The following is a 13,018-nucleotide window of genomic DNA, read 5'->3' on the forward strand; positions in this document are numbered from 1 at the left end:
GTGGGGGAAAGGGCCTGGGAGGAATGTTCTATCTGAGAGTCAGTGCAGTCTTGATAGGCCGAATGGCCTCCTCTGAGGATGCATTTCACCCAAACTCCACCATCCCCTCTCATCACATTTCCTTCTCTTGTCAACAAACAGGCCAAACATACACAAACCAAGCAAGAGTGAGTCCAGATTGGGGGAGGGACAGCAGAGATCTTCACCCTCACCAGTAAGCACACCAGTGAGGACAGAGATCACCCCTGTGGTGATGCGGAACTTGAGCTCACACTACAATCTCATATGCATCAACAGCGGAACATCAGGCAGAGATTCGACTTGTCAGAGTAGGGCGCACAATGGGGGAATCCATCCTTGCTCCGTCTAATGCCATGTTTTTGACATGCGTGCACCTCGAGACCACCATGGGAAGATTGCCAAACACCATGGAGATCCTGGTCCAGAAGATTCTGCCACATTTGCACTCGGTCCTGCATTCCATGACCACACACCATCAGGATATAGGCCACATGGAGACCTCCATGACCTCCCTCCAGGTGTCTCAGCCCCTGCAGGAGTCAGGCCGGGGCCCTCTCGCATCCACAGGGAGGATGCACATTGGCCGACATGTGGCGGGGCGGGGGGGGCTGGCGGGGGGGGCTGGCGGGGGGGGGGGGGGGGGGTAGGGTATGGGGTGCGGGGGGGGATGGGCCTCCACTCAGTCCACTCCAAGAATGTGCAGCTGCTCAGAGGCCCCCTGCCTGTACCCGCACCCACTCCAGCAGCACAGGCCACCAAGGCTGCTTCTTCCCCTGAGCAGGAGACCCTAACCAGGCTGGGGCCCTCCAGGCCTCGGACCACCAGAGGACATCCAACAAGGTCATCGCAGACATCAGGACATCACAGTCAGCAGGGCTGCCTCCACCCCTGCTGAGGATGTTGTTGCTGTACCAAGGTGTGGTGGTTGGGTTCAGAAATTTAAAAAGTTTGGATGTCAGCTCAGGGTCACGGGTGCTCTGTCACTATGAATAAAATGCACTTTTTGAAAACCATTCCGTGGCGATGTGTTGCGAGGATCTCTGGAGGCTAGGTCTCGCTGAAATTTCAACCAATACAAAGACTCATGAAAGCCAGTGTCTTGGCTTAAAAGCATATCTTTATTAACCAACAATCAAAGGGAGAGATAACATTGGTCAGTCCAATGCCTCACTGCAGAGAAGGCTCCGAGCTTTCCATTATAACTCTGAGGTTACAATGCACAGATTGATCAATTATACATTTTTCATATTAAATTTTCCCACCTTGCATTAATTATGATCAAATCATCTTCAATATAAATCAATCATTAATAACACTTGTCACGTACTTTAACCAATTCATTCTACCCTCTGACATCATGGGATTGCATTGGTCCATAGAATCCGAATGCTTCCTTCCCCTATTGATGATGCTTCTTCCTCTGTTGCCGAGTAACTCCTGACGCTTAGTTAAAAAGGTCAAAGTTAAGGTTCCCACCAACTCCTGCTACGTCACTGACCAAACAAGACAGATGTAGATTCTCACATCTGAGAAGGGACCTGGCACATCTGGATAGTGTGAAAAACTCTATTCAGAAGTAGCCCTGAGAACATCACTGCCAGCAACTTCCGCTGATAAAAACTCACACATTCTGAGGTTTCATTGTTTCCTAAGAATGTGGTTCTGTCTGCTAAGGTTTCATCCCATTATCCCTCACAGCAGCCAATTACTTTTATAAAACACAGTTAATACATTTAAATTACCAAAATACATGTTTAAATCAGAAACACTTGTTTAAATCTCATTCCTATGTGCCTTTATGCCAGCTGTTCCCCTGTTAAGCTGCTCGTCTGATCTGAGGTCATTTCACTTATTGCTCGTATTTTATGAGTGACTTAAATCCCCGATTATCTGAAATTTCTCTAACCTACTAGGATTTACTCCCCAGCACTGTGTGAATGTTATGGTCTGATTAAAGCATTTTGTTTTAGATATTTGCGATCCTCTTAGTCTGAGGTTTAACCATTCACACACTCGGAGGCCCTCATTTTCGATGGGTGGGAATGGCGGTGGGTGGAAGATCCAGTGGGAACTCCAAATTAGCTTTCACACGGTGGGATTTCCTTGCAGGATGCCCCCACCCCCCCGCCAATGAGCTTCACATCCTACCCCACACCCTACACGATGTGTTCCCCAGCTAGAGGCTGCAGATGCCCCCAGTAACCATCACCATCCCCTCTGCAGTCCAGTGCAGAGCACATCACACCCAGGGACATTGACTGTGGGACAGGCCTGCACAGCAAGCTGACCATTGTCCCTGTGGAGCTCACAGCCCTCACCCCTCCCTGCCGCTGGGCTACCCCATGCTCCCAATGATCGCTCCTGACGTGTGGTCGCTGTTCTTCTGCACTGTCTCCCATCTCTGACTTCAGACTGTGAGGTCCACAGAGCCCCTAGACTGTCGATCATCTGTGACTCCTTCCATGATGCACTCTCCGCACTCTCTGACTCCTGTCTGCCAGCCCCCACACTGAATGGGAACATTGACCTAGTTCCGGTTTCCAAAGAGGACAAAGGACAGCGGTGATCTTCACAAAGCTCTGCAGACTCAAGTTGTTTAATATTCATGTGAACCATCTGGAATGATTCACACTAACAGACATCGCCCCTAATCTGCAGTCTGTGTGTAACTCCGTTCCAGTAATACCTGTGTTATTTTTTAGACCCCTTGTTTGGTCAGCGTTTTGTGCAGCTTTGTCGGGGTCCGGCTTCCCTCCCCTTGGCCTCCCCTTTGCCTTCCATTGTCCGACCTTTCTCATCGTGAACCCTCAACCCGTCCTCGCACATTGCCCCCTTAGTCTTTGTTTGGCTCCATCGTGCCACATTCCAACCCCCTACCCCACCCACTCCCCGTCAGCAACACCCCCATCCCCTCACCACCCCCACCCCTCCCCCCACCCACCCCCACCCCTACCCTTCCCCCCCCCCCCCCCCTCCCCCCCACCTCCCCCGACAATGGCTGGAGTGAATTTGTGTAAATGTTGCTGTGATTGGTTTTCCTGCGGTTGGTAATGCTAATAATACTTTCTAAGTCAGTCCAAAAAAACCCACGCGTCTGTATTTATCGAAACCCTGAGCACCGGCCAAACCAGTCCAAATTACCCGGGTGACAGTTTTGTCCTCTGATGTCACCATTCATACCTGGTTCTGAGGCACCCCCATCCCATCCCATCCCACCCCATCCCACCCCACCCCACCCCACCCCATCCCATGCCATCCCATCCCATCCCATCCCACCCCATCCCACCCCACCCCATCCCACCCAACCCCACCCCATCCCATCCCATCCCATGCCATCCCACCCCATCCCATCTCATCCCATCCCAGCCCATCCCATCCCATCCCACCCCATCCCACCCCACTCCACCCCATCCCATCCCACCCCATCCCATCCCATCCCACCCCATTCCACCCCATCCCATCCCATCCCAGCCCATCTCACCCCATCCCATCCCATCCCACCCCACCCCATTTTCCCCCATCCCATACCACCCCATCCCACCCCACCCCATCCCATCCTATCCCTTCCCATCCAATCCAATCCTAATCCGTAGGGTATCCTATCACCATGCTAACTGATATTGCTGCAACATTCTTTGCTCGTGAGTTGATTCTTTCTACTCTCTTTCATACTTTAGGCCAACTTACATAACCGCCATACATTCAAAATTTCTCCTTCTTGCAACATTTTAAAATCAGGATTACATCCGCTCTCAAACATCTTTGGCATGTTCACTCTGTGAGCCTCTGAGTCCCACACGTTCCAGATTCATCCTTGTCATTTCTCATGCTCATTAAAACAGCTGCCCACCAGCATCCTGCCAGGCCTTTCAATCCAGCGTTCACACCAACGGGAAATTACATCGGTCTGAAAGCTAAAGACTGCAGTGTACAAGACGTGAAATAACTCCTCAGTGGCCAGTGCTCCGGCACCAGATTCCCTTTAGTTACAAATTCTATTCCACTCCTAAGAGTGTTTCAGGTACAGAGTCCGAATCAGGAGTGCCAGTGGGCGTGACACTGTCATTCCCAGTAAGGCAGCAACATCACACAGATAACACTGATGTGCCCCCTATGCAAGGCATGATGGTGATGTCTATCACCACACACCCCAACCGAGGTCATGACAGGAGCATCGGCGAGATCCCCATCAGGATGCAAACACTGGCCACATGCAGCCACTCAACTGCCCACTAACGTGGTGCTAGGTTTCTCTGGCAGTGATTGGGGGCTGGGGGGATGCGGACGTTTGGTGCCACTGAGACCTTGGTAGGTCCACGCGCTGTATCCTGTTGGAGTTGACAGGGGGCAATGTGGAGATGTGACTACAGTGTCTGAGCGGAGGAGGTGAGGGGTGGTGTTGAGGCGTCGACTGAGTGTGCTGCCATTGGGTGGTAGTCCCAGAGGAATTGAGGGATGAGTGTCGGGACTGTCTCAGGAACCCTTACAGCTCTCTGTGGTTTCCACTTCTTTACAGGGCATGGTCTGGAGGATTATGGAAACTGTCCAGTTGGCAACCCTACTTATTGCCATGGAGCAGCGGCAGAGACACCGATGTGCTGCGGCACCTTGCCAGGATCAGTGCCTTGCGGAGGAGGGGGAGGTTGGGTGTCACTGTGTCAGGAGCAGCATTACAAGTGCGTAGGTACCAGCCAAGAATATTCCGACATCGGTCACCTTATCTTCAAATGTTGGAGATTGAGAGTCATAAAGGCTGCATCTGTCCAGGGGATGCTGGACCACCTCTGCCAGACCCTGCAAGAGCTGGTATCACATGGAATGGGAAGACACCCACTGCCTGTGGCCCTTAAACTCAAAACCGCTCTGAATTTCTATGCGAATGGCTCATTCCAGGGCTGCACGGGTGACCTGTGTGGCATCTCCCAATCGGCCACATACAAATGCACCCAGGAGGTTACACATGCCCTTTATGCGAGGGGCTCAGATATATATCAACTTGGACTAGGACCAGGAGAGCCAAGACGCCAGAGCCATGGACTTTGCCTAATTAGCAGGCGTGCCCCAGGTGCAAGGTTGGATTGACTGCACCCACTTGGCCCCACGCACTCCAGGGTGCCATGTGGTGCCATTCATGAAGGGATAATCCTCCCTCAATGTGCAGCTCATCTGTGACCATATGATGCGCTTCATGCAGGTCTGTGCCCATTTCCCGGGAAATGTCCATGACAGCTACATCTCGGGTAGCCCTCAGATCCCAGCCATCTTTGAGGGAGAGCGGCGGCTGGAGGGATGGCTCCACAGGGACAAGCGGTGCAGCCACTCAGGATGTGGCTGGTCACATCAGTGCAGAGGCCACAAACACCAGAGGAAACGGGTTACAATGAGGCTCGCGCTGCAACGCATGGCTAGTCAAGCAGGTGATTGGTCTGCTGAAGGTGCGGTTCCAGTGCCTGGATTGGTTGGGGGTGGGGCTGGGAGGAGGGGCTACAATACAGCCCCCAGAGCATCTCCTGCATCATTGTAATCTGCTGTGCTCTCCACAACTTGGTGCTGCAGAAGGAAGACCGCCTGGGCCTGGAGGAGATGGAGGAATGCCACACCTCCTCAGATGAGGAGGATGTTGAGGAGGGTGGTGAGGGTGACCACGCAGTGGAAGAGGCGGCAGATGCCCGGGCAGTGGTCAGACTGGCCTGACGTGCTGGGAATGGCCTCATCACGTCTCGCTTTGGGGACGAATGGGACTGGGGAGCGACCAGCTCTCCCCCCATGAGGACTAACATCTCACCAGTGATGTGGTGCCAGCCAACTGCTCCCATGCTGTTGCCAGGCACCATGGGCAGGGCACTGAAGCTATTGGCTGGACTCTGTGGGAGAATGATGATGACTTGCATTGAGGACAGAGCGATGCTCCTCTCATCCTCAGCGATGTGTCTGACTCCTGCCTGACACAAAGCTTCACACATCCTGCCATCGAATGGGTTTCTCACAGGGCTCAGAAACGCAGGATGCACAACGTCAGCTACTACAGGCCCCACCCACGCCAGGGGCCCTGATGTTCACACCCGTCTTACAGCCCAGGTGGGCAGCCTGGCAGCACCTCGACAGCCCTTGTCCTCGTGATCACTAGAGATCACCGTTAGACACGAGAGGGGTGAGCTGTGATGGAGGGGGCAAGAGGGTTCTCCCTTCCATGGATGGGGGTTGGGGTAAGGGTTTTGAGGGGCGTGGGGGCCATGTCAACAGCATCGCCTCCTCACTGCGTCACCGGTGTGCGAGGGACATAACACTGCCATTCTCACACTGCACAGGGATGAGGCGCTGGGTGAGCGCGGCGGTTCCCCCCAAGCCTGGTGACATGAATAGACAGGGTGGAGGCTCTGTGGGTAAACAAAGTGAAATTCAATGCCAGACATTTAATATAATGGGGACCTATTTACACTAGTGCCTATTGTTCACCCATGCCCACTAAGTGCCTACCGTTTCTTAACCTTCCTCACCCTCACACTACATCTAAGTGTATCCCCAGGATCCACAGCTGAGGTTGAAACAGCCTGCTGACTTCCATGCCCTGTTGCCTAAGATACCCTTGGCAGGTGTTTCCTGGAAGGCCAGGAGCTGGAGGGTCCAGGACTGCTTTCGGGCAGCACGGATGTTTGACTGTTGACCTCCTTGGTGTCAGGAGCTGGAGGTGTGTTGCTCACAGGGTGGGGGGGAGGGGGCTTTCAGATGGGTTGGAGATGCCCAGGGTCCCCTGGGTGGTTAGCCCCAGGCTGGAATCCTGTCGATTCCCTTCCCTTTGGGTTCCCGGGGGCCACAGTTCTCTTCCATGGGAGATCCAGAAGCCCCGCCATCCTGTGGCGCTGACACTCGTGCGTTCCCACCAGTGCCCGCACCAGGGAGTTCATGCCCTCTGATATGGGGGTCATGAGCTGAGCCCTGGTGCGGACATCTCCTGTCATGGATTGCTCGTCCTGCACAAAGGTCTCCACTGCAGACGCCACCCTGTTGGCCTTGGTGCACTGTAATGACGGCACCATATACTCGGATAGAAAGCAGTGGGGCTCTTCCATTCGACCTGGTATTCCAAGGAGAGATGCTGTCATCCCTTCCTGATACTCACTCAGCTGCAGCAGCTGTGGGATGACTGGGCCCAGGGTCACATCATCGGCCTGGGGCTCAGCAGAGTCCTGGGTTCTGGCATCTCTCTGAGGGCCAGTTCCCTGGGATGTCCCTGCCTTTGCCTGTTGTGGATCTTCAGCTGTGAGATGCTCACCAGAGAGTGACCCCAGAAGCCTGCCTACCGAGGGAACCCACCGAGGTGTGAATATCTGGGTTGGTGCTGGGTGTGGGTGACAGCTATGACGTCTCTTCAACAATTGAGTTGGAAAAGTCCCCCACTGAGCTGCTGGGGCCCGGTGGGTCCAGGCCGGTCCGGCCTGTTACGCTGGTCAACCTGGTATCAGTGCATTACAGGGAATATGGGTGTGGAGATGCCGGCATTGGACTGGGGTGGGCACAGTAAGAAGTCTCACAACACCAGGTTAAAATCTAACATGTTTATTTGATAGCACGAGCTTTTGGAGCGCTGCTCCTTCATCACGGGGGATACGGAGGGAACATTGATTACTCACCTGAAGAAGGACAGCATATGTGTTGGGGATTCTCAAGTTTTGCTGCTGCCTCCACTTCACCAGCATTTTGAAGGGGTATAAAAGGCTGATTCATTAACACCCATTTTGAAATCACTTTGGGGACAATTTTCACCCCAATTTCAAATTTCAATTCTCGCAGTTTGGACAGATTGGCACGCTGGCACGAATGTAAGGCCAGCACACCAGTAGGAACTTTCAACATATTATTTGAGTAAATTAAAGAGCCAAGTCACGTCGCTGTTGGCAGAATGCCACTCTCATTTGCCAAGTCTAAAGCAGCAATATTAATTTCCCAATTCTTCGGCACTCCACACTTTACCTCTCTCTCAAACAGTAATGGGCTTTGGGGAGAATGGCTTGGTACCGTGTACCTGACGATGATGTATCTTTGAATCTTACAGCTGAACAGCAGTATTCCTGGAAGAGTCAAACATTTCTCTGAAATAAAGCTCCTGTAGTTGCTTTGTGGTTTTCAGCAGAAATTAAACTAAGTGAAGTTGACATATATCCCACTTGTCTATGCAAACAGCTTTATGAGCTTGTTGCAAGTGGAATGTTGAAGTAATCATTTCTTACTCTCTGGACAGGTCCTGAAGAAGAGAGAGATACGGAGAAGTCAGGCTTGTCTACATTCTGAGCTGAAAGTTGAGAGATAGATGATGGAAGATGGAATATTGGAATACTTTGCAGCGTATCACAAGAGAGTGAGGTGAGGCAATTCGCTTATCTCATTATCCAGAATAAAGGAAAATGTACACTGTTTTCCATTGCATTGTCTAACCGTCACGTCATTAAATCAAAGATTAAATTATCCACTGCCCTAACTGGTTACTATTTCAAGTCATGGTCATGTTTGTAAGAAGATCCTCTTCATATTTGTGCTAAATTGTCATTAGTTTTAACCCTTTGTTCTCATATCCCAGAATACCTTGAAGTCGTGCTCCAAAATGATCTGACTAATGCCACTCAGTATCTTGTATATTTCCATAATTATCCTGCATGCCCGCCTCCTACAGTTTGCCTTGTCATTCAATCCATTAATGTCAATGGTCAGTTGAGTAGCTCCTTATTGCATTGTCTCCTTCTTGTTTCACCTGGGTTATGGTAACAAAGAGATTTTGGTTTCTACACAAACCGGCAGATATTGAAGACCTGGGCCAGAATTCTCTGACCTTGCCCATGGCTGGGATTCTCCAGTCCCGCTGCCGTGCATGGAGATTGGTTGAGCACCAAATTCTCCGTCCTGGCTGGAAGCGGTCGCAGGGCGGGCAAGATGGGCGAATTCCAGCCCTGGTAATGGTTCACAGCGAAACAACTAAACTGATAGCTAGTTACTTCCACCGGTTTAGTGGGCTGGGGGATTCTACTTTGCAAAAAGCATAGACTTTAGTGGAAATGAACCTTGATCAGTTTCTGTGGCCATGGAAGGTGGGTGAGGGTCATGAGGGGACATAGGTTGGCATGGATGGGGCATGGGTAGTGTATGGGGATGTGGGGGGGGGTATAAGCAGTAAGGGCTGGAGGGCTGATTTCAGGTCTTTTTGAATGTAATTCAACAGCAACTTTGTTAAAGAAAATTTTGAGTGGATGTTTTTTAAGCAGTTCCACACATACCACGGTGACTACTGGATACACTTGTCATGCACAGTGTGCACATTGGTTAATGGACATGGAAATAGGCATAGAAGGTATGAGACTACATTGAGGATGCATGGGGGCTGAGTTGACATGAATTTGTATGGAGGCAGCATGGGGAGATGGGGCTGTGAAGGATGAGTGCTAGAGGCTAAAATAGAAGCAAACAACTGAGACACAATCCCAGAGAGTCAAGGTGGACCTTTTTACCAGCCTACCTTGGCACTCAGCCACTGGTGGCACGGTGGTTAATACTGCTGCCTCACAGCGCCAGGGACCCAGGTTCAATTCCAGCCTCGGGTCACTGTCTGTGTGGAGTCTGCATGTTCTCCCCGTGTCTGAGTGGGTTTCCTCCGGGGGGCTCCGGTTTTCTCCCGCACTCCAAAGATGTGCGGGTTAGGTTGATTGGCCATGCTAAATTGCCCCTTAGTGTCAGGGGGACTAACAGGTTAAACGCGTGGATATAGGCCCTGGGTGGGATCGTTGTCAGTGCAGGCTCGATGAGCCAAATGGCCTCCTTCTGTACTGTAGGGATTCTGTGATTCTACGATTCTATGATTCACCTCCTGAGGCCACCTTCAATTGGTTTCCAAGGGCGGCAGGCCTGACTCCTTCCCCCACTCCCCCACCAGCAGCCACCACCACCCCCCCCCCCCCCCCCCCCACCCCCCAACTCTGATCTCAAAGATGAAAAGTCATTCCACTGTGTGTGAACGTGAATGGGACTTGACGTGGAAACCTGGCTGAGTGACCGAACAAAGCAGGACCCGCAGTGAGGAAATTCTCAACCCATATCAATACTTCAGGGCAAGTTAGAAAAGGAAATAAAGGGATACAGGACAGGCACACGGGATTAGGACAACTAACATTAACTGGTGTCAGGCTGAATGATATGTTTCGGGATTATACCAAAACTATTCCAAGATTACATTTATAGTGGTGCCCCTTTAAGTAAACAACTACATGAATATATGTTTGGAATCGCATTGTATTTTCTGGAGTCTTATTGTATTTTCTGGTGATTTATGTTGTCATGTCTTTGTAAATTGCTTGGTAGAAGATATTGATAAATGACCCTATAGAAAACTAACTGGATGCCAGCCTTGTTAATTAGTTTTCCATTGCCTCAAGGCAATGTGTCCTGAGCATAAGAGAGATTTTGTATCAGCATCTTCCGATTCCTGTCATAATTCTCTTTAATGATCGTTCGGATATATATTAGCACAACAGTAGCACAAGGCATGCAGTACGAGGAGTAGAAATTCTCTTCTTCGCTTTCTGGTTTTTCCGGTCACAATTTTATTAAATTGCAAAATATTAAGAATTTAAAAATGGCGCTTTAGGGATTCAGGATATTTTTATCCCATTGGGAGGGACTGGGGTGGATTTTGTAGAAAGGAAGAGAAAAAGCAAAGAGGGAGGAGAGAGTGAGAGGGGGAGAGAGAGAGAGATCACAAAGGAATCGTTCATGGCATTGAGTTCAACATGGTAGCATCTCTTACCTTTGTCCTTCGTATAATGTGTGCTGTTTCTGGGTGGCTGAGGTTCTAATCAATTGAAATCCGCCGTCCTTATCCTATCTGGCCTACATGTGACTCCACACCCACAGCAATGTGGTCGAGTCTTAACTGCGGTCTGAGTGAGACACTGAGTTGTGCCAGACTGCTCCAAACAATGTGCTGTGGGCACACTTGCACCACAAAGACTGCAAGAAGAGGCATGTTCACTGCAACACGGCGGCACAGTGGTTAGCACAGCTGCCTCAAAGCGCCAGGGACCCGAGTTTGATTCCGGCCTTGGGTGGCTGTGTAAAGTTTGTACATTCTCCCCGTGTCTGCGTGGGTTTCCTCCGGGTGCTCCGGTTTCCTCCCACACTTCAATGATGGGCAGGTTAGGTGGATCGACCATGCTAAATTGCTCCGTAGTGTCCCAAGTTGTGTAGGTGAGTTTTTATTAGGAGTTACGGGATCATGGCGGGCGGGCAAGCGGGATGTTGTCATGGGTAAGATGCTGAGTTGGTGCAGACCCGATGGGCCAAATGGCCTCCTTCTGCACTGTAGGGATTCTATAAAGGGCAATTAGGGAAAGGAAATAAATGATCTTACCAACGATGCTCACATCCTAAAAAACGATTTTTAAAAATTCACTCTTAATATTTTGCTGTAGTTGTAGAGGCAGCATTGACCTGATGAAGGAGCGGTGCTCTGAAAGCTCGTGCTACCAAATAAACCTGTTGGACTTTAACTTGGTGTTGTGAGCCGACTTACTGTGCCCACCCCAGTCCAACGCCGGCATCTCCACATCACGAAGAGGGTCTGAGTAGGATGTCTGAGAGGGGAGGGGAGGGTCAGGTCACCCTCATACCTGCATGGTGTGTGTGTGAGGGGGGAGGGGGGGGGTGGGTGGAGTGAGAGGGGAGGGTGTCCCTCTTTGTGAGGGATTGGTGGTGCTTCCCTGGTCAGTGGTGGGTGTGGGGCACTATTTAATTTTTTGGAACGGGGGGAGCTGTCTCTGAGCACGGAGATTGGGTGACCCTTTAAAAATAGTGGGTCTGGTCAGAAGGTTTTTTTTTTGTTTATCTCCAATTCAATTCAATCAAATTCCAATTCAATGTCTCAACAAATGAGACATTCCAGGTCCAAGCTGACAAGATAGGCAAGCCTCTTCCTGTCTTGGGCTTGATCTACATGATCCAAGCTGATTGGAGTAGGCATTGCACCTTCTCCAAGGCTTGATCTTATTTGCATCTTAGCCAAAAGGTCTAGATGCTGCTTTTAAAAATTGCTTCAAATGAAGCCTCAGTGTATGACTTCAACCAAGTGCAGGACAGCTGATACTACGCTTGATCTTAGCCAAAAGGCCGAGAAGCGATGAAGCGTCTGGCCAGAAGGTTACTCAAAGTGAGCTTATTAGCATCTTTCAGGTGAGCGAATCCCACCTGGCAGATACTGCCAGCTCCAGCGGGAAACACTCTTGTTTTATGCCAATGAGGGCACTTAGCCTCAAAAGGGGGGGGGGGGGGGGGGGGGTGCGAATCATTCCCAATGTTTCAGGATGGTCTATGTGTGTGAATCAGGGGGCTAAACACATTAAATTGCTTATCCCTGTTGCACTCAGAACAACATGTGTGGTGACTGACAAATCCCGATATTAAATTACATCCAGAGCAGGAGGCTACATTAAAGGCTGATATCACAGCTCATTATCATTTCCTGAAGAAGAGAACAGCAAGAAGCTAAAGTCTGCATTTCCAATGCGTTCATTAAATCACAGCGGGCAACCTGTAAACAGTATTAGAAACAGTAAATAAGCACAAGATTTATTTAATCATGTTTTTCCAGCGCTTATTACAAGCAGACCATCAGAGTGCGTTGGATTGAACAAACAATCTAATCCATAAAGTTTCTAGTTTTCTGATCAACGTGCATTATTTAATTAGTCACGGAAACATCACTTCAGTCAGCGCTGGTAAAAGGTTCATTAGAGATGCCAGTGCACATAAATCAAAGCAAGGATGGATGAGTACCTTTGCCAAGCAATGTGCACTGGGCATTGAACACAAAGGGCTCTTACATCTTGCTTGAGGATGATGCTGGCAAGATTTCGTTTATTAGCCATCCCTCATTGCCTCGAGAAGATGGTAGTGAGCTGACTCCTTGACTCACTGCAGCCCAGGTGAAGATAGCAATACCACAATGACGATAGGTAGG

At 50.4% G+C, this 13,018-nt stretch overlaps 1 non-coding gene across 1 annotated transcript; it reads right to left on the reverse strand.

Annotated features, from left to right (window-relative positions):
• Window positions 1–11,986: 11,986 nt before the first annotated feature.
• Window positions 11,987–12,180, reverse strand: LOC144501068 (U2 spliceosomal RNA). The gene has a single exon (XR_013499046.1). It is a non-coding gene; the product is annotated as a U2 spliceosomal RNA (small nuclear RNA).
• Between the last annotated feature and the right edge of the window lie 838 nt (window positions 12,181–13,018).

Source organism: Mustelus asterias, chromosome 11 (assembly GCF_964213995.1).
Source record: "Mustelus asterias chromosome 11, sMusAst1.hap1.1, whole genome shotgun sequence".
NCBI lineage: Eukaryota > Metazoa > Chordata > Chondrichthyes > Carcharhiniformes > Triakidae > Mustelus > Mustelus asterias.